The sequence below is a fragment of the Triplophysa rosa genome, linkage group LG24 (genome assembly GCF_024868665.1).
Source record: "Triplophysa rosa linkage group LG24, Trosa_1v2, whole genome shotgun sequence".
Taxonomy (NCBI): Eukaryota; Metazoa; Chordata; class Actinopteri; order Cypriniformes; family Nemacheilidae; genus Triplophysa; species Triplophysa rosa.
In genome coordinates, this window is record NC_079913.1 from 10,775,653 (window position 1) to 10,798,762 (window position 23,110).

General features: G+C 38.0%; 1 protein-coding gene across 9 annotated transcripts in view; it reads right to left on the reverse strand.

Moving 5' to 3' along the window:
- The window catches only part of ppfia2 (PTPRF interacting protein alpha 2), a 187,480-nt gene that overhangs the window by 147,255 nt on the left and 17,115 nt on the right, over window positions 1–23,110 (reverse strand). For 8 of the 9 annotated variants that reach the window (XR_008961915.1, XR_008961914.1, XM_057323753.1 and 5 more), the window contains exon 1: window positions 4,433–4,687. The exons of the other annotated variant lie outside the window; for it this stretch is intronic. The gene's annotated coding sequence lies outside the window, so the exon portion shown is untranslated. Of the gene's footprint in view, window positions 1–4,432; window positions 4,688–23,110 lie in introns of those variants that run through there. 9 annotated transcript variants of the gene reach the window in all.

Genomic DNA, 23,110 nt, shown 5'->3' on the forward strand with positions numbered 1-23,110 from the left:
CCCGCAACCGCTCTGGGCTGCGGCCAGCTCTCCTGCCATCTACCAAGCATAGAATAGAGACCTAAAGCCCACTTGAAAAATGAAAGATTTTTCTGTAATTTGGGATAAAGGAACAATTCAAAAAGTGAAGAAGCTAATGCGCCTAGGTCAGTCATGAGTTGTGCCACACCGCAAATTCCTCACAAACTGCCGTCACACATAGATAACAACCAACGGAGCAAGCTTACGACCTGACCCAAGCTGGCAGAAACTCAAGGGAACATCTCGCTTTATTTTTAAATCGATCTGTGTACTTTCTTCTAGCCTTGCTTGTAACATTAACTATAAGCCTATATAGGTTGATTTTCTATGAACACTTTGGTGCTTTTCAAGTATTTTTCTGTACGTTTGAGCAGCCCAATATGTCACTTCTGGCTCAACCAATGGTGTGAGGTTAAGGCGGGGCTAGTGTTTGAAATTCTCTTAAAAAAGATGTTGGTGAAGAAATACACAATGCAGCTTAATGTGAGTACTGAACACAATGAAAACAACAAAAAATACAAAAAAAGCTTCATTAAAAATTGATCTGCACGATAAGTCTATTAAACAAAAATACAAAAAGTATAGTTTTCAGACATTTTTTTTAATCTATGCAGCCTGGGAGTGTTTTCACCTTCAGTGCCGATGGAGATCTATCCGATAGGAACTCACAAATCATGTTTATGGATGACAAAGTTTAAGAACTGTTACGTTATTACGTAAATCAACAGAATGGCATGCTATGGCGCGAAAAGGCAGGCTTGGTTTGCATTGCGAATTTCTCTTGATTCAAACATCGTTGGAAACATTTAGGATCATGCAAGTTTACAAGTGAACAAAATATATAGAACACTGCACGAGTGGTTTTTAGATATTTTCATGCAAAAATCTTACATATTGTGCCTTTAAGGCGCAGTTATACGTGGCTTCTGTTCTCGAGGTGGTTATTGGTATATTGATGGCTGATCGATGCAAACAATCAACGCCACTCTTTGCCCTTGGCTATAAAAGCTTGCTGGTCAAGAAAACAATTTTCAATTACAAAGAAAGACTGTAAAACAGCCTAACTGCAACGAAAGGTAATAAATCTGTACACTTACATTGCTATAAGGGAGAAATAAATCAAAACCAAAGCATTAAAAGGTGAAAATGAAGACCTGTCTCTGTAAAAGGGGGAGGAGCAGGCCAGGAGAGAAACAAAGGAATGGTAGCATTGTCTCAATGCCATATGTCAATCAATAAATAATTCATATGGGACAGTGTCTGGGGCTCCCCCTCAATCACATTCACGCACGTTCCGTATATGTGCACACACAAGTAAACGTGCATTGGATTACAAGACTACGATTGTTTTCAGGCAAAATTTACACATTCGGTCACGGTCAGGGAGTGACGTCAGCAGCAGCCACCTGCATCAGTGCTCAGCACCGGTTCTCGCATCGATCTGAATGTGGAACACAGCTTACACATCACCTATTATATCATTATTACACACCGACACAATCTGTGAACACAACAGCTACACTGCTCACAAACCAAGGGCTGAATTAAAAGGACCGACCTACTGAAATAAACCTGGCATAAGGGTCTACACACTGCGTCCAGATGGAATCAAACCATCTCATGGCGTCCTATGTCAATGTAGACTGACCTTCTATGGACAATTTATGAATGAACTTAAAATCTAAAATTTTTGATACGTAGGCAGCTTCAAAAAAGTACGTAAGAATGATGCAGCGAGTTTGTGATGGAGGAAGAGAAAGCCATTACAGAAGCTTAAAGTGAAGAAGATCCCCATCTATATTTCATAACACCAAACGGCCCTAGCATCAGACATCAGCGCCAATACTGGCAAGACATCAAAACCTTTCACTGTGGAATGATCCAGAGCCCAACTCATGGGAGTTCTCCCAACAAGATACATATTGGTATTCAATAAACACAAAGAACAATACAATCCAACATTTTATTGGGGAAACAATTGCTTAAATTTTTGCCTTACTGTGGAATGATCAAAACAGACAGTGATAGTTTAGTTTTTTTACAATCCTCCAGGGATTCAGAGCCTTCTTAGTGAAGGACCTCAGAGAGAAATGTTGGTAGTAAATCAGGTTAAACAGGGGCACAGGCCCATACAAAAAAACGTGTGCATATCTCCACAAATTGGAATGCAAATCATGCAATAACCTTTGGCATTTTCTTAAATACTACTTGAACATTATACAACATTTGTAAAGCAGATATTAGCCACCAAAATATCTCCTCATAATAGTTGACTAAGGCTTTAGATTGGTCAAACACTCAATGATGGACTCAACCAAATGCTGACAAATCGCGAGTGTGTAAGAAGAGATTGTCCAAGTATGCATGCTGGAGTGAATACACGAACAAAGTTGTGGTCTTATCGACTGCTAACACGAAGAAGTTAAATCGCAACTGGAGCAAAGGCACAATGGAGAATATTTAGCACTACTGCACTGAAATTTAAGGCAGATGGGCACCAACCGAACGCTGCTCGATAACACATTTGGTGCAAGCAGACTGCATTTTGTACCCACATTTCAATCTGAATATTGAGTGATGCACAAGGCGATGCCCAGAGTAAAAGCCCCGGTGATGAGTACAAGCGGGATCATATTCCACACACACTTTCTGAATGAATGGACGGTTGACTGTGTGTGCGTGCGTGTGTGTGTGTGTGTGTGTGTGTGCGGGGGGGGGGGGTTGTATTGAGAGGGAGGGAGAGAGGAAATGGGAGGGCTGAGATGAGAAGGTTCAATGGATGGATTTGTAGTGATACAAGACGGACAGGAATAATGAGTGCATACACACACACACACACACAATATGAACCGAATGCATGATATTGAAAACATTTTATTAAACATTTGATTTATTCAAAAATAGGATTTCAAGTCTAAGTCTTTCAGACACTGTAACACAAAAGCCCTATTTTTATTAGTGTATGGACACCAAGTATTGAAACATGCATATGTTCAGTGGTGTGTCAAAATGCGTTCCACCACACACCCCTAGCAAGGTCATATAAACCATCTTGAGCTGCACGTATGATAAAATACAGTGAAATTGGCAGAGGTAGACTTTACACACGCGGCACTACCAATAGGGTCAGTGGGACATGATGTCCATCATATTCCTGACTTTCTGTCTACAGCGTTACAGCCCATTAGAGGAAAGTAAGAACCCCACTGTTGCCGCCACCAGTCTCCATCGATATGATACAATCACGACTTTAATACATTCAATTTGTTGCATTACATTAGATGGGAAGAAACAGTAGGCTACTTGGAAATAAATTCAATAGAGACAAGTGTATGCTTGGCTACTTATAGACAGTTTGTCTGGCCTTGAACCTCAAGGTGGAGCATGTGTAATTTCGGCATCACTAGTAGCTGTCATTGATCAGACAAACAGACAGTCCCACCTCAAACTCACGCAATTGGTTGAAATAACGTCACTATGTCAGGCTGGTCGGGAATCCCAGCAAAGTTGAAAGTACCACAATGCTGACCGTGCACGCTTTTCAGTGGAACGTGAGCACGTTAAAAATGAATGAACGGAGAAACTAATAGGCTATATTCTTGCTTTGCACAAACAAATTTATGTTTATAAGCTGCAAGTATTTAATTTAAATGGATGTAATGGAAGGACTTCAATCTGTATCCAATCACACAAAAAATAAAAAGCTCATTTCTATCAAAGAATACCGTAATTGTAGATGTAATATAACAATTGTATTGCTTAATGCTTCACATTTTAACAATGAAAATACAGCTAAAGTGTTCATTCTATAATTACTAGAATATTTTTATATGAACAGCCATCATTGATATGACTGAGCATCACGTCCAGTCAATCCGACAGCACATGTGAATAAGGTCCATTACAGCCGGGCCAGAGGCGAGTGAGGTATAAGAACATTTTTCATGACATTCGCACTAAATTTCCAGGCAGACACGTTATAGTGATCTCATCTCTTTTAAAATGGTCTTTTCCACCGATGTGACTCTAATTGGAGAGAATCCTGGACCATTGTCTCAAGCGCATTACATCATGCCTGTCTCTCTCTCTCTCTCTCTCTCTCTCTCTCTCTCTCTCTCTCTCTCTCTCTCTATGATCTATGAACCTTCTAATTTTATGAGAGATGCAAGTATATAATAAGTCCAACAAACACTCGTTCATTCATCCAATCACTGAATTTCTCATTCATTCATACATCGACCTCTGTTACTACAGCAATGTCTCTCACATCTGTTGGAAGTTTCCTTGCACTAAAGGGGCGGCATTTCCAAATCACCTTGAGGATGCTGCACAAACAATACTGCGATCCTACACGCATATATCAGACATAAAGCACGACTCGTGCATTTGATCGTGCATGCTGTCTACTCACTGTTCACTGTGTATTATCAATGACAGCTGCAGTCTAAGCGGAGCGCACAGCTGCTCCAATCATCCGATTCACTATAAGGAAGCTTCGCTGGCGGGATACAGCACTGGTCCGGTGAAAACCGCGAGAATATCCACCGCTGGCATCCTTAGAAACACGACACTGTCCTGTACATCGATGACATTTTGATATCCAGATATGCCCATTAGTAATAAAATGGCACGTTAAGGATTGAGCGGCGAGAGAAGCAGCGGCGGTCGGTTCAGACCATTGTTCAAGGAAAGAAGGGGAGTTCGCTTCCGTCTTAAAGTTGCAGATATCTATTTCCCGCAATTTGCCTCAAGAGCCCAATTTCTTTTCGTTTTCATGTTTAAACTAGTTTTTTTTAAATAAGAAGATGTAAAAATTTAAATATTTAGAAAATGTAATGAAAGTTTTATTAATAATTAGCTTTACAGGACGTTACCTATCAGAACGCAATCCGATTAAAATACTTTTACACAAAAAAACATGACATAAATTCTTCATAAATTTTAACCCGTGATTGAATCGTATTATTTTGCAAACATTTTCGGCAAAAAATTATATCATTAAATCGTATGTTGGAAAGGTTTGGGGTTCAAGATATAAATAAATTAATTGTAGTCATAGTCAACGAATTACGTGTTTAATAACCCAGACACTTACTGACTTAGAATATACTCTCAAGCCAAGTGTGAATCTCCTGTAAAATAACTTTTATTATGGAACATAACTTTCTATATATACTGTATATATATATATATATATATATATATATACTGTATCTATATATATACTGTATCTATATATTATATTTTATAATTAAAAAACTAGACTTTATTTTACAAACAAAACAATGTGACATAACATCATAACAAAGCAAAGCAAAATAAAGTCTACTTTTCATCCTTAACGTCTTATAGCTAAACAAGTACACGTTGGTAAACTTTGGCAAATAAACAAAGCTGTTGACCTTAAAACCATCAAAGCTGTTTTGCTAGCACTGCCCCATGAATGTACCTTTGTAACCCTGTGGCACCCTTCATTCAGCCCAAGAGTAGCAGACTTTTTACTGACCCATATTTATATCACCTCCCTTTGGCTGTACCACACCAAGTGCTCACTGAGGATATTTGTCAAGCAAGGCTTTTGTTTAACATATGCGGAAACAGTTTAGCAGGTGCCACTGTGAATTCTTGGCTTAATCTAAATAGTTTTTCATTAAGGTTATATAGTACCTAAGACAAAAATAAACCCATTTTTTAAAAAACATATGTGGATAAAACATGGAGCTGGCTACTGTAAGCAATTTGAGAAGAATGTGTGTTCCTATAGCTAAATTCGTACATTGTGTTACTGATAAAATGTATATTATGTAATGTGTTAGTGTATGCCAATTTGGATAAAAGCATCTGGCAAATGCATGCATGTAATGTCAATCGTGAAAGAATAAATCCATTAATTAAATTCATGTGAGAATGTAGTTTAGTGGCTCTGCTTGAATTAAAAAAATGCATTCTTTTTTTAAATATCTAGTTCCTTAAAATATATTTATTGTGTATTCGTTGAAAGAAATAAGTTCAGACGGACATTTAACTATTTATTTATATAATGTACATTAAAATACCATTGGACAATTGCAGAGTGATTTGCGTGACTACAATCTACAGCTGAGACCAAAATGTGGCATTTATGACCTTGGAGTGAACATAGGGAGGATAAAAAAATCAATACTAGAAAACACGAAACACACACAGTATAACGTAACAAACTTTATTACCTTCTTGTTTACTGTCTTGGTGATTATCTATGTAGTGCAAAGCAGAAATATTTTATATATTTAAGAATATATAGTTGCAAGTACGATTTTACTAATGTTGAGAAACCTCAATGATTTTTGCTCCCTTTTAGCAATCCTGCTTGCTAGAATCTATCAGCACCCTGTATCTTGATAAAGTGCGGCTCCAGGGACCTGTACACCACAGATCATAAAGCACCATACAGTAATTAACAACCAATACACAAAGTGAGTTAGGATTTACATAGTTGTAGAAGAAGCCAATTACAATGCAGCTGCAATATCTCTCTTTTTACAAGATGTACAGATGTTCATTATGAGCGGATGTTAATGCAGTACAAACTGACAATGGAGATGTACTGTACTCGAGTGTGTACAGTGTCACTCCCGCAGGGGAGTGTTTAGGCTGACGGGGCCTGTCGCTGTCCATGGTGCTGCTACACTGAAGAGCCAAATGCTGCTGTCCATGGTCATAATCCTGAACTATGGAAAATGAGGGTATGCACTGCTGTTTAAATTCCTGCCTACAGCCAAACAAATCAGAGAATTGATGCTAAAATAGTTTGTCCTATCTCAGAGACTATAAGTCTAACTACAAGTAAGCCATTTCCAGGTAAACTTTATGAATAGTTTAAAACTGTGGCTTTAAGGCACTTTCAAAACACTCCATTGTTTGTTTGAGCAGCCCAATATGTCGTCTTCTGGAAAAAAAACAATGTGGTGAATTTGGGGTGGTCTCATTAGGTTTATAGGAGTGGATGGGAGACCAATTTGAAAAAAAATCTGCAATCAAACATCCAACAATTCCATTTGATGCCGCTAGTGGCGCAGGAATAAAACACTTGTCCTTTAAGTGCTCCCGGTAGGAAAACAGTGATCAAAGCTGTGATGGGATGAACCCCAGTGTGAGGCACGGACTCTTCAGAGAGAGTGAGAGAGAATTTTCTTTTTTTTCTTTTTTTTGAAATTACAAAAGCTTTTATTTACAAAGAACTCACATACTGGCAATTAAACAAAGAGAGAGAGAGAGGGAGGGAGGGAGGGAGAGAGAGAGAGAGAGAGAGAGAGAGAGAGAGAGAGAGAGAGAGAGAGAGAGAGAGAGAGATGTTGTACTTTTCTCCCGGGTCAGCAGAAATAAACACCACACGTAACATCTGAACATACAGTAATTCTCACAGGTAGGGGGACAATAATATCTCAGATTTAAGCTTTAATAATATGGGGAAAGGAATTAATGCATTTTTTTTCAATCATAGATTCCTATTTTTGTCCACCTTTTACTTATTTCATTTTGTAGCTAATCCACGATTTCCGTCTGTGGAATACAAATGAGATAAGGTGTATAACGTCCTATATTCCAATTCTTCAGATTCATAAAGTGTGAAAAAGTGAATGTTTCATTCACTGAATATTCAAATGTCATATGAATTATATTTAAATTTAGACTTGGCAAATTATGACAATGCATGAGATTAGCGTCACTGAAGTCAAACATGATCCAATATGATCCAAAAAATTATATCTTTTTAAACAAAACATAAGGAGATCTTTCATGTAATGTAATAAGTAGGATTATTATTATTATTTTAATTTTTAAATTTAATTTTATTAAAAAAAAAAATTCTCTTTGTTTAATACGTTTGTCATATTCATATTCAAGTTATCAATATGTTATGTTGTGTATTGATGTTATAATAAAAATTTAAAAAATGACTTGATATCTTGACTAACCCTTAGCCCTACTATATATTGTTTGGAAATGACATTTGAAAACCCTACAGAAAACAAAATAAAATAAAATCACATAAATAATAGAATTTCATGTTAGGTGAACTATTCCTTTAATTCCTCCTTTTCAATCTCAAGAAACGCTTATGCTAAAATAGAAAATCTTGACGTGAATATTAATAAACACGCTAAATCCTCCCACACACGCAGTCACATATTAAGTCTATTCGCCTTCTTGAGACGCCTGGATTCTGCGGCCCGGCTTCTTTAAAGATCAAAGAGAATGTGTTTTATCAAGCTTGACATTTACTCCGGCTTTACAAGGCTCTTTTAAGGTTTTCACATTCTCGACAGCATCATGCTGCATCGACTGCATCCAGCTCAGCTTGACAAATTCTTCACTCATTTCACACCAGCGAGGTTACTGAAACAGAAATTGGCATGTGAGAGCTGTGAGAGAGAGAGGAAAGAATAGATAAGGTCTTGTGATCTTCATTGCGCTCCGTGACCGTTCGAGAAGCGTGAATGTGTTTGAACCAGACCGGCGTTAAAGATGGTCCGAAAGGTATTATACGACTCTCCTTCCAGATAAACCATTTTATCTGCGCCATCCTAGCGGAGGTCACATTATTGTGCTTTCTTAGAGTGTCTACAACCGTATAAAACCCTCGTAAACCCACATAGTAAAGCTGTTTACTGGCTCTCATTGATGGATATCGTGAGAAACTGGGATAATAAAAGCACACAATTGGAAATGCAACAATAATAATTAACAAAATAAAACGAGTTGTCTTTTATTATTTGCTCTGCTGTAAAAATTTGATAGATGCTGTAGGCTGCTCAAATGGGCTGTTATATAATTTCAGGTGATCTATTATCTTTAAACCTACTGTGGACAGGAACACTAACCAATCTGGTTAACATAATCCAATTTTCTGGATTATACAATATTAAGGTAAATCATAACACCCACACTTTGCATAATAACTATGGGAATCATCATGACATCACCTACAGGGTAAATTTGGTAATTTAAGGCGCTTTGGGATTTTTAATATTCTAAAATGTAAACAGTAGCCGAGAGCAATCCGTTTAGTATATTAAAAATAGTATGTGACAGACTAATAGTGGAAGACCATGTTAATAGTGTGTTATTGTACACATTAGTTGTATAAAAAAGCATAATATGTGGAACACTTTCATTAATATTATTAATTTTAAAAACTATCTGTCAATAATCAGATAATCCCAGGCAAATCCACAACTGGTCGACTAATCGGAAGATGTCTTTTTCTGACTAGGACCAGTACCTTACCACCTTGTATCACTATAGCAACCACCCCCCCCACTACAGCAACCACATAGCAACGCCCCGACAACCAACCACAACACTCTTCGCACATAACCCCTGTTATGACCATCCAATTTCTATTTGTCCATTAGTTGTGATTGCCGCCAGGGCGTTTACATTTTCAAATAAACACCAGGCAGTTATGTTGTAGTATGAATGTAGAATGTAGTCTCATATACATTCATTAAAGACCATCCATGCAGAAAATGCCCTCCGTACATCCTCACCCACACAGGACTTCAATCACAATCAAAAAGAACCACAAACCTCCTTAATATAATCTGGCTAGAAGGATCTAGCAATGGAAATATGTCGATGTAACAGGTATTTCTACTTCATACTAGACCTGTGCCTGTATTCAATAAAACCGTTTACCACTTATTTCTACAACGTTGCTACCATGGCAAACAAAATATATATAAAAATTCTGCATAACATGTCGTACTATAATTGTTTACATTTCTCTGAAATCACAGTAGTAAGCAGAATACTTACTACTCTAATCATATTAAATACATATGAATCATAATTCATTTGAGAAATTATTTAAATGTTCATTTAGTCTCTTGAATGCTCAAAATACATTCTTTTTTCTTTTTTTTAAAGGACCGGTGTATGAAATTTAGTGGCATCTAACAGCCGGTTCACCCCTCACTTTCGAAGCACTACAACAGCTGACACAACACTAAGATGTCATCGCGTTTCGCTTATTTGCCAAATTATATTTATTTTTGTATTTACAAAACGTGCTCTGTAGATCAGTTTGTCCATTTAGGGCTACTGTAGAAACAACATGGCGAATTCTATGCAAGGGGACCCGCAGTGTAGATAGAAATAGCTCATTGTAAGGTAATAAAAACATAATCCTTCATTCTGTAAGGTCTTTGTACACCTCTGAAGACATTGTTAAGTATATCATATTGCAATTCTGTCAATAGATCCTCCAAAAAATTACACACAGCACTTTTAAAAGTAACTAAAACATAATTTAGAAAAACAAAGATATAATACAGTACCACGATAATACTGGATAAAAGGCATTATACCATAATACGAACTTCATCAAACCATTTTGTTGGTGTAAATAATGTAAAATGTTGTGATCTACACAAAACTCTATTACACACATTTCACCATCAGATGTTAAAACAACTATCTAGGACAACTCCTATCAACATGAACATTTACATATCAAACACAGAGAAGAACTTCATTTATCTTCCCCTTTGTTTTTTTCCTTCATTTTAAGTGTATGCCAAGCCACTAATGGGATTCCTTAACTTCAGTACAGAGATGTTAAATTGGGAGGAAACACACATTGTAGAGGGAATTTGAACAGATTGGCTTCTTACAGCTGGAAGCCAAATGGACTGTGTGACAAGACTTTTTTGTCACATAAAACGCTTCAGACAGGATGAGCAAACCATCTTTTGCCTGCTGTAAACTTGCTCTGTCACTACTGAAAACAGCATTTACAATATGACTCAACTAACAGTCTTTACCTCACGCAAACATTCTGTTCTTTTGGTGAAAATTTTTTTACAGAGGAAAACATTATCTCTAAAATTATCCAGCATTTTAACCTGGTGCAATACTTTGCTTCCTGACAATGTTGCAAATACACAATATTTGTATCTGCCCACTTAATCACAATCTTGTAAACAAACTTTAAAAGCCTCTTCCAAGACAGATCTACAATGATATAGTCACATTTATCTCTAAAGTCCAATGTGCTGTTAAAGGATGCATCAGAGTTCCCAAACATCTCGATTCAAAGACAGATAGTCACTGGCCTCCAAACAAACCTGTCTGTATCTTTGTAGTTTGACAATTCTTGTTTATGAATGAAACATTTCACATCTTGAGTGTCTAGATATGATGCATATCTTCAAAAGTGCAAAGTGTTTTTACTGCATAACCTGTGGGGGTTTGTGTTGCAGCTGGCAAGCACAGAGTGACTGTGAATGCTGGATCAGGAAAAATGCTTCTAGGGGATATCAATCTTTAGACAAACACAGTGTCTGAATGTGTGCAGTAAACATGCATCTAAAATTCACCAAAAGAGTTAAATAAACTAAGCCGGGCCTAAGGATCTTTACTCAAATAGGATTCAATTTAATCAGAGATAGAGCTGCTCGATTATGGCAAAAAGTATAATCAAAATTATTTTGCTCAATGTTGAGATCCCGATTATTAAACACGATTATGTTGACTTCGGAAACAAATTAAGAAATACATTATTAATAAAAAAATGATTAAAAAAATGATTAAAAAAATAACTTAACACTGGATTTAACTTAAAGTGGAGGTCACATGCTATTTCATGCATTCTGACTTCTTTAAACTGTTAAACGTGCTGGCTTCTCAAGCTTAACATGGTTAACTTGTCAAAAAACGAGTTGAACACGTATGACGTAGTATTTCTGTGCTCGATTCACTCCGCCAGCGTTCGTGCAGGTTTTGGAAAGTTTTTCTCCTGTAAAGCTGATTTGAAACAATGCACATTGTGAAAAGCGCTATATAAATAAAATTGAATTGAATTGAATATTTCAAACATGGATTCCCGTTTCGTAGCAAGGGTTCTTAGTCCCTTATTGGACAATTCTCCCGGAAAAGCACACCCATGCGTCAACCAGCCAGAGTGAGAAAGAGCACGCCCATCAATGCCGCTTCACTCGGCTGACGGAAGTTTAGCTGTGTTTGTTTGCTCACTGCATTTCGGCGATGAACGTTATATAAACAGTGGATAAAATGCTGGAATTGGAGATCGTTTGAAACTGATAGATGGCGTGGTCCCAGCGCTAAAAGATGCTGGACATGAACCACACGTGGTAAGTCAAATGAAGTCATACGTCTGTGTTTTGGCAGAAACTGCATGTGTTACCTCATCTTTAAGGACAAATAAAAAAATCTATGCTCAAAAATAGACCAAATAATGGACTGCATTCAAACAAATAATTTAAAAATAATAAAAAGAAACGAGGAATGTGAAACAACCTTGACTATTTTGTTTTCAAAAGTTGATGAATTGCACAGCAGAGATAAATAACCATATTTTATTATATGTTTGAATCCTACCCAGATTAGTCTGGCATTGTGTTTATCCATCCTAGTTTGTTGTAAATAAAAGAAGAATAGATGCGCACTTGTCTCACCAGATTTTACATCACTGCATTTTACATAACATTGTGTCTACACCAGACGCAAGCAACGTGAAGCAACGCAACAAAAGACAATAAATCTATAAATTCATAAATAAGGAGAGAATGATCATAAGTTTAGAATTTGAAATTATCACAATTATAGCATATCCGGACCTCGACACCATTAAAAACCATTTGATTGTTTCCACAGTTTGCCAAATCTAGTCAAAACAACATTTCCATGCAAAGAAAGCAATACAAATCCATAGGAATCCACATGACTTTCCTTTTCTTTTTAAGCGCGATAAGATGCTTGTAAAGCTGCTCAAACAAACACCTCTTTGGTGCGCTTTTGAGGCACAAGGCTTGCCCTTGAAATCAATAATAGAAAAGGCCACGTAAGTGGAATTAAGGGGTTATCCTTGGTCTCTATTATGCGGAATAAACTCCAGCTACACGCATGCCGATTGGTTGCGTGGGGTCTCAGTTGCCAAGCAACCATCCAGCGGTGGCTAAAGCTAGCTGACAGGCAGCTGCTAATGGCTATGAGCCCTGACTGTCAGATTTAGGAGGGTGTGCAACACGACATAGCCCTGTTCTTATTGCTTAAACATATGCACATGCATGTTATAACTATACTGCATACTTCCTTCATCTATACACTTCTCTAGCGTTTATTCAGGAGTCTGTGTACTAATATTTACGCAAGGACACACAACTGCATCCATAAACAGTTTTGTATCAACTCGACAGGGGTAATGAAGCTTGGGAACTGCATATTTTACAGCCGTTTGACATATTTCAGCACCAATTACACCAGAAATATCAAAACTGAGTCTGAAGGGAGGAGACACTTTGAGCAGTATGGAACCACACTTGCAAAAAACAGACCTTGTAGTGCTATAATGTTTTGGATGCACTGTGATATTTCCAGTATTTTCCATTTTTAATAAAGCTTTTCCATTTCAACCCAGAAGTCAAGCCATTTGTGGTAATGATCTCATCCTGGTGTGACTCTTAAGTGTAAAAAATACCTTGAGGCACTTTAAAAACCATGATATATGAAAATGATTCGGTAGAATACCATCTGATACATCACCGGACCACTGTGCCACCAAGGCGGATCTTAAAAATCTAACATTGCCTTACAAATTATTGTGTTACTATTTGTTACTATTTCCCTTTAGGAAGCCTGAGGCAGGTTACGTCTGCAGTCACAGAGACAGACAGAACAGATAAACCTCGTTCATGGATATTTTGTGGGACAGACTATAACTTTCACACTCAATCTCAGACAACAAAAGCAATCCCAGAAACATTGTTTAGCTGAGAAACTCATATCCTGAAAGCAGTGGGATCTAGATCAATTCACCATGGACGATCCCCGCACTTCAAACACGAGAGCTGTTAGTCCACTGTCGGTGAGAGATCCATTATTCAGCACCAGGAAATGGATTAAGTAATCACACGCTGAAACTCCAAAACGATTCTTGACAAAAACGAACAAGCTTGTTTAAAGGAATGAAGTGATGGAGAGACAAACTGCTGTGTAAATCTTGTGATGCACTGCTATGGGAAGAAGCTGCACATTGTCGCTGATAAATCTGAAACATCTTCCAATTGAGTCATTTATGACCACATGAACAGTAAATGCAGTCATAGAGTCCAGTTAAATGGACAGTTCACCCAAAAATGAAAATTCTTTCATCATTTAATCACCCTCGAGTTGTTCCAAATCTGCATACATTTCTTTGTTCTGATGAACACAGAGAAAGATATTTGGAAGAACTGACCATTGACCACCAAAGCAGGAAAAATGACAATGGTAGACAAAAGTGCCCCAGAACTGTTTGCTTTCCTACATTCTGCAAAATATCTTCTTTTGTGGTCAACATAACAAAGAAATTTACAACACAATTGTTCCTACTGTGGGAGTCAATGGTGGCCAAGAACTGTTTGGTTACAAACATCCTTTCAAATATCTTTCTATGTGTTCACCAGAACAAAGAAATGTATACAGATTTGGAACAACTTGAGGGTGAGTAAATGTTGACAGAACTTTTATTTTTTGATGAACTTAAAATGCTAGCCGAATTACACACAGAGTACCACCTACAATCATCTTACAGCTCCATACTGTTAATGTGTTTTACAATCGTCTCATTTGTTTCAATTTTTAAGTCTCCTATGCAGTTTTGGAGGAACCATCTCTAAAAATGCTGGGCTTTATTCAACCCGTGGTTGGATAAAATATGGACAGAATAAAAGCTGGGTCATGAATAAAAAACATTTGGGGAGGGGCGGTGAACTAATTGTGCTTTATTATAAGGGATCATTAATTTAATGTTGTTTTGATCGTTCCATATCTTTTATTCTGATCCCCTTTCTTTCAAGTCATGTCATTATTATATGTCAATTTTGTTATACTTTTAAATATTGTTTGTAATATGTGAAAACGTATACTGTAAATAAAGTGAGGGGGAAAATAAATAAATAAAAAAACAGTAATATTCCGGCAGCTAGGGCGTAAGAAAAATGTAAATAACATTTGTGCCAACTGTTTTTCCTGTTGTTTTACACCCAACTTGTAAATTTGCCATCCATTTTTACATTTTTTACTGTATTTCAAAAATATGTGAAATTCTGTGAAATAGAACAGTAACATTCCATAAAATTGCAGTTTTTCAGTATGCTGGGTTGCTGTTACCCAACCATGGGTTGAAAACAATCCAGCATTTTTTTGGTGATAATATACGGGATGTAAAAACTGCTTGTGTTGTCACACAGGAAGCTAATTCGAACATCAAACAGACAAATGTGCATTTGAAATCTTTTGTAGGAGCTGTGACGTTGCAGTTGGCACACTGAGCCATGGTGCTCATATGAGTTCATGTGTGTTTTTATCATTTCTTAGATACTTTTGCACCCTCCCCTCTTCATTTCGGTTGCAGATCAAGATACACATCAAAGTGTCCTAATTTTTGAAATATGAGCAATAACAATATTAATGTTAACCTTGACAATCATTTCTAAAGGAAGCTCAAATGTGAACACACATCAATCATGTTTCACTGATATATAGTACGCAAATATAGGCTCAACAGTCTACAAAAAAGCTCTAGCAGAGAGAACGGAAGTTGAGAAGGAAGTCTGGCCAAGAGCCGGTAAGCGTCAAACTAGACTGGAGTGATGTACCTGACTGAGCAATACTGCAGAATTAATCTGTGCTCAAGGAGACAAGTGAGAGATAATACAAGACGAAGAACAGTTTCAGTCTAATGGAAATCGTGAGCTTCCTCTAAAGGTCTCTTAATGCTTCCTACATCTGACAGCTGATTTATCACCTCTTATAAGAGTTTGACGGCGGTGTCATAAGAACGGAGACCTCAATGGCAATAATAGTGAGTCTTCATTTCAAAATCTCCTTTATCCTCTTAAGAGCACATGAAATTGTTTTAGTGATCCTTAATGTATTATAAAATGCAAAATCATCCTTAAAGGGACAGTTTGCACAAAAATGAAAGTTCTGTCATAGTGGGGGTGCACATGAGGAATGCAAAGTCAATGGATACACAAAATCCCCTTCTCTTTCAAATAGTGAATTCGCAACAGTATTCCCACTGGTCACGCCCTATTCAACTTCCACATCAAACGCGCTTTGGCATTGGCCTGGCAATCCAGGGAGAATAGGATTAATAATTCAAGCAGAGTCTGGGACAAGGCACAGCGAGGTCCTGAAAGATTTACCATGATAGTCACATCTCACACAACATAGGAGGAGGAAGATGGGCGATGAATGGATGGTCAGGAGTCTCTAGTGAGATGGAGGAAATACCAAATGATGGTTCAGAGAAAATGAGGTTTGTTTGGCTCTTGTGCGGACGGGGGTGGCAAAGGGGTAATCTTATCACAAGATATGGTCTGACCAGTGAGACCAGTGAGAGAAAGCTTTTCCTACTATAATTTTAGCCAGGAAACAGGAATAAGATCTTAACAAGATTTCAACGTTGAAATATCTTGGTGTGAAGAACCATAAAGACAATTGAATTAACTGATCTTCCAAGGTAGAAAAAGAAACACTTTAAAGCATGCACAAATGAATCGACCTATAGAAAATACATTTAACACACTCATTTTTGATTTTCGATAAAAAAAATATTTTCGTATATTTTAGACCAGACATTCCAGAAATAAGTTTACATTTATAACTAATGCATTATGGGTCTACACTTCAAGGCTATTATTTGAATCCTTGATTCCTTTCAAGCTTTCATCTCAGCAGTCAAAAATAAATAAATTCATAATAAATCACTCAGAGTACAGCAACCTGAGCTTAAAATATCCACGGCTCCAAGCAGATTATGCTCTTTGTAGAAGGGAGAAGTTGGGAATGTATGATAATGCTAATAATCAGCATAGCCCCACGAGGCACGCGTGAGAGCAACCTTCCTCAGACAGCGTGATTCAGCGTGAGCCATCAGCTACAATTAGTACACATCATGTAGAGGTGTCAACTGTTTGCAAATACGTGTCTGACAACAGCTGTGATTGTTACTGAAGATGAAATCAAAGCTATTAATATCTCAAAAGTGGGGATGACAAATAAATCAAAACAGTTCTAGTGCTGTGCTTTCTATTAGAGGGATTCCCTTACAAAGAGTGCCATTTGACAAGTTTACATGGCATACTATGGAACTTTTATATACAGTATAGGCGGTTTTATCGGAAGCACACGTCTGGCCCAAAGTTAACTTCCGGTCAGTGTTTGGTTATCATATTTTATTTTAGATATAATTTATATTCATGTGAACTTATATTCATATTTTATTGTATATTAATAGTATTAAATTAAATTCAAACTACTCAACAGTTATTCTTTGCGGAGGTCTACCGGAAGTTATGTTTGGGCCTCATAATGTTTGTTTATGTTGTTGCCGCTGAAACCGTCTATATAGCATGAAAGATTAGTTTATTCATATATTATAAAATTTACAAGGAAATCAAATAAATTTCAATAAATATGTCAAATAGTGGCCAAATATTATTTGTTGAGTTATTTGCTTTTCATGAAACTAAATCAAAATATGAGGATAAGGTATAAAAAGGACAAAGCAAGCACTAACATTGGTTACGGAATTTAATTGACTTTAAATAAAAAACGCAAACTACAGAACGTCTTAGTATGAAATAAGGCTGTAAATTTAATATTCAAGAAATACCTAAAAAAATTAAAAACACACACGAAATAACGAATACATTAACTAAAATGTAATTAGTTATTCATATTTTGCCGGTCCTCTCTTGTTTTTAATTACAGTCACTCTCTTGAGCACTGACTCAATAAGCTTTCTGCATGTGCTGCATGCAACGCACAAATAAAAATCTCTTCCTCCTTAAACACTTCCTAATGCTTCACAAAATCTTCAATAATATGAATAATATATGTTAGAATAAAGCATGAACACATCCGTTTTTGTACAAGTCAGACATCACTTTTAACCACTACTGCATGTGTTTATTAAACCATGGTATGTCCAACATACTTCTTTGTATGTGTCATTTATTCAAGCCGTTAGATAACGCCATGGTATTATAGTATATATTCAATGATATGAAACTAAATGTCCAGCCATTGAAACTTTTTGTGTATTAATTCAAGATTCAAAAAAGACTATAGTAATACCATGCTATCAGGTGAAAATAAATACCATTACCAAAGCAGTTTTTGAAACTGTAAAATTGATCCAATGTTCCTTGAAGAACAAAATGCAACATATACATAAAACATAACATTAGCATGCAATATATAGAACATGGTATTAGCCTGCTGCTACCCTCTCTCTCTCTCTCTCTCTCTCTCTCTCTCTCTCTCTCTCTCTCTCTCTCTCTCTCTCAATTTTCAATTTCAATTTCAAGGTAAATTATTGGCATGATTGCGTGTTCTTACAATATTGCCAAAGCATTGAACATATAACAAAAGACATGCATTAAGTACAAACATGAGATTAAAATTAAACTAAGGTGCTGAGTAAGGCATAAATATAGAATGAAATATAAAATAGAGTATATGTAAGTAAACAAATTAATATGGAAATAAAATCTCAATATCAAAAGTAGATTTCAGGCAGAAACATGAGAATGTACTAAAGTCAAGAGTGTAGATGTGCATTGATTGTAGCAGATAAAGGCAGTAGTTTGTGCAGCTGATAGATGAATGAAGCAGCAACTGATGTGTGTCTCTTCTCCCCCAATAACATCTGCATTCGCTCTGTTTCTAAACACCTATCAAACTCTGGCATGAACTTTGACATTTTGTGAAAGTGTTTCTCTCTCACATCTTTAAATTGATCACAATGAAGGAGAAAGTGTGTCTCAGTCTCCACCTCACCGGTGTCACAGTGTGCACAGACTCCATGTTTGTCTGTGTCTGCCTCTCTCTACGGCCAGACTGTGATCACTGAGGATCCGTCTCTGTTTCACATCTCCAACAGTGTAGAGATCATCTGACACATTGTATTTTCTGTTTAGGGTCCGATAGCATTCTAGTTTACTTTGGTTTTTACTTTCCTTTTCCCAATGATCTAAATATGACTTTTGACTTTCTTAAATCATTTGGTTTATTCTGATTTGGTTCTGTTCGGTTGTGCCGGTGTGAAGTTTCAGAGCCAGCTGGCAGAAGGGACTGGCTTTAGGTCTCAGCTCTTGGGTTTTAAGTGCTTCATATTGAAGTGTGTTAGGAGGACTTGAGTTAAGGTGTGTCCAGAATTTGAGAGAAGGTTTTTGGATGTGTATTATCAGGGGGTATCTGCCTAATTCAGCCCTGCATGCATTATTTGGTGTTCTTCTCTGAACTCTTAAAATGTTTTTACAGAATTCAGCATGCAGGGATTCTATGGGGTGTTTATCCCATTTGGAGTAATCTGTCAGACACTGTGGAGCCCAAACCTCGCAGCCATATAGAGCTATAGGCATAATCACACTATCAAAGATTTGACACCAGACTGGAACTGGAATATGTGTTTGGGTGAATCTGCCTTTGATGGCGTAAAACGCACGTCTAGCTTTCTCTTTCAGTGCATTCACTGCCAGACCAAAACCACCTGACGTGCTGATTTTTAGGCCAAGATAATCGTAGTGTAAAGTGTGTTCTATTGTAGTGTTTCCCAGAGTGAATGTGTATCTGTTATCCTGTAATCTGTTTTTTTTCTGGAAAATCATCATTTGAGTTTTTTTCAGATTGACTGTCAGGGCCCAGTTTTGACAGTATTTCTCTAGCACAGGGATGTCCAATGTCGGTCCTGGAGGGCCACTGTCCTGCAGAGTTTAGTTACAACCTGGCTCAACACACCTGTTTGGAAGTTTCTAGTCTGCTTTGTGAGACCTTGATTAGCTGTTCAGGTGTGTTTGATTAGGGTTGAAGCTAAACTTTGCAGGACACCGGCCCTCCAGGACTGACTTTGGACACCCCTGCCAGGTGTAGGTGTTGCTGTAGACCTTCGGCGGTGTCTGACAGGTAGTTATTGGGGTCAAATTTATCTCCGCTTTTGTACAGTGGCTGTATTAAGCCTGTATTCCAGGATTCAGGAAAGTGTCCAGATTGTAATATCAGATGAAATAGTTTTAGGAGAGCTTCCTGCATCACCGTAGGACTGTGCTTTAACATTTCTGTTCTGATGTTGTCTAAACCGCATGCCTTCCTAGGTTTGAGTTTGTTTAGTGCTTCATTTAATTCTTTCAAACTAATCGGATAGTCGAGAGGATTTTGGTTGTTTTTGATTGTCGATTCTCACCGGTTTAGTTTGTTTTGTAGGGTTTTCAGATCAGGTGTAAGACTATCTGAGCAGATTTCTATGAACAGGTTTTTAAAGTAGTCTTTCCATAGTTCTCCATTTTGTATGGCTATATCTGGTGTTGTTGTCTATCTACACTATTCCATTTTTCCCAGAATCGATTATTATTAATAGAGTCTTGGATTTCATTGAGCGTATGGTTAAGGTAATGTTGTTTTTTGTAATGGATTGAATTTTTGTAGTCCCTAAGTGCTTCACAATAGTTTTGTCTGATTTCTGGTTTGTGCGGCTCTCTGTGTTTTAGGTTGGAGAGCTGTCGGAGTTGTTTTCTTTTCATTTTACATTCTTTGTCAAACCAGATTTCATCACCAGATTTTAGTTTAGTTCTCTTGTTTTTATATAGTAGGTTAGCTTTAATTATACACCTATCATAAATAAGATTTATTTGATGTACAGCAGTATTTATGTCGGTTTTGCTCTTCGTAAACTGTGTTATTTGAAATCTTTGGTTGGAGATCTCTATTGCGCTAATGGCACTAATAAATTCAGATTCACATTTTGGTGACCATTTAAGTGTTGGGTTCAGTTTGATCAGATTGCTGGGCTTTTGGTTGGCGCTATGAGGTTGTTGAATTTTCTTTAGGTACACGTTTATATGACAGTGATCTGATAAGGTGGACTGTGGTTTCACTGTGAATGCACGTAAAGAGGAGAGATTTAGATCTGTGATGGCGTAATCAACAACACTAGCACCAAGAGCTGAGCAGTATGTGTATCGACCTAAAGAGTCCCCTCGGATCCTACCTTTAAGCATATACAGACCCAGACCTCGACAGAGACACACTAACTCCTTACCGCTTTTGTTGACAGTCCTGTCAGGGTTGTTCCGTGATGTGGTGGTGGGGGTGAGATGTGTGTTGGCTTTCAGGATATGATTTTTCCATGAGTGTCTATAATATCCGATTCTGGGCCTGTCCTGGCATTAAAGTCTCCGCACAGAAGTACATTCCCTTCAGCCTGAAAATGGCTGGCTTCTGTCTGAAGTTGATCAAAATGATTGTCTTTGTAATATGGTGATTCTGATGGGGGAATGTAAACTGCACAAATAGAGGTCTTTATCACAGTCTATGGTGCCACTTTTGAGCTTGAGCCAGATGTGTGTTGAGTCCTACTTCTGTATGGATAGGTTGGTTTTTAAAGTCTCTTTATACCAAATGATAACCCCTCCGGAGTCTCTTCCGCGTTTCACATTGTAGTTCTTGAGGGATGGCAGTATAATTTCCATGTATCCTGTAGGGCAGTAAGTGTCGATGTCTGATCTGCACCATGTTTCTTGCAGGATAATGATGTCTTGATTATTAATGTTTTTTAGAAACTCTGTTTTTAGAGTCTTGGCCCCTAAGGTTCTAGAGTAGAGGCCTTGTATATTCCAAGAGCATATAGTAAATGATGCCATAGTAAGTGGAATGAAGTGTTTTTGGTAGTCCAGATGGCTTAACCTAGTATTTTGCAGATAAGATTTAAGAGATGCTTCACCTCTGTAATGTCTGTGGAGCCAGTGTGTTGTTTGCCTTTCACCATCTCAGCATAGGTGGACTGTTGTGATGGTAAGAGGGGCTGTGATGTTCTGTCAGGAACCTTTGGTTGGTGGGTGGAAGAGCCCATGTTTGTAGGTTGGCTGATGCAGAGCTGAGAAGTACTTGGTTGAGTTTCAGTTTGTTGTGGTGTGGTTGTTTGCTCTGTTATTGGACGACTTTTTGCAGTTGTAAGATTATGATTGCGATGGCTACTGCGTCTTGTGTTCTGGTGCTGTGGGAGAGCTGATGGTGTGTTTCTACCAAGAGCTGAATCTTTCAGGTTTTTAGCAAAGGTTCTTACACTCTCTTGGCTTAGATGCACATGATCATGTTGCGATCCCGGCCTTCTTGGGGTCTGTGTCATGCGTGGTTTGTGTTTTGTTTTGTCGAACATGTGGAGTGCCGTTTGACAGCTCTCCACGTGTCCGGTGTCTGCGTCATTCGCCCCGCCCTCGTGTTTCCCTGTCAGGATTTCCCCACTCACCGGCTCTCATCACTCTCACCCGTAGCTCCTTTTCTAATTAGTACTCACCCCTGTTCTTGTGTTTACCTCACACCTGCAGCTTATTCCTTATTTGTAGACCTTCCTATTTATCCCCTTTCGTCCTCTCGTCTTGTGTCAGACCGTACTTGTCACTTTCGCCTATTCTGACTGCCCCGGTGCTAGCGAGTCTGGTACCGTAGAAACCTTTTTGTTCCTAGTCCTAGTCCTAGTCTTGCTCGTCGTGTTTTCCCGTTTTTGTGGCTCCTCGAAGCCGTTTTACTTTGTCCCCTGCTTAGCCTCCTTTTCTGTTATTTTTGCTCTCTGTCCCGCAGCGCTCCTGGACCCGGACCTCTCCTTCCACACTTCCACCGTCCAGTCACGCTCGGCGGCTCCTGCTTCACGGGTGCCGCGTCTCTCTATTGCGGAACTTCGCATCGGATCTCCTGCCGGTGGCATCACGGACATTATTGTGTTGCCTTTATTTTTAACAATAAAGTGTCCTGTTTCACCCGCAACTGAGTCTACCGTTTCTGTACCATGACATGATCATATAAGTCTTCTGTTGTTAGGCTTGGATGATGTGCAACATTGACTGCTGTGAGGCTGGAGCATGCAGAAGTGATCTTCTGGTTAATGTTGCTAATCAGGCCAGCGGGGTAGTCCTTTCTGTGGAGCAATGTGGAGATGGTGATATTGGCCTGTGGGAATTCCCTGCGGGCTTTCTTTGCCATGTTTATGACACTGTCAGCCACTCTTTCTCTCTGGTTATAAAGATCGTTGGTTCCTGTG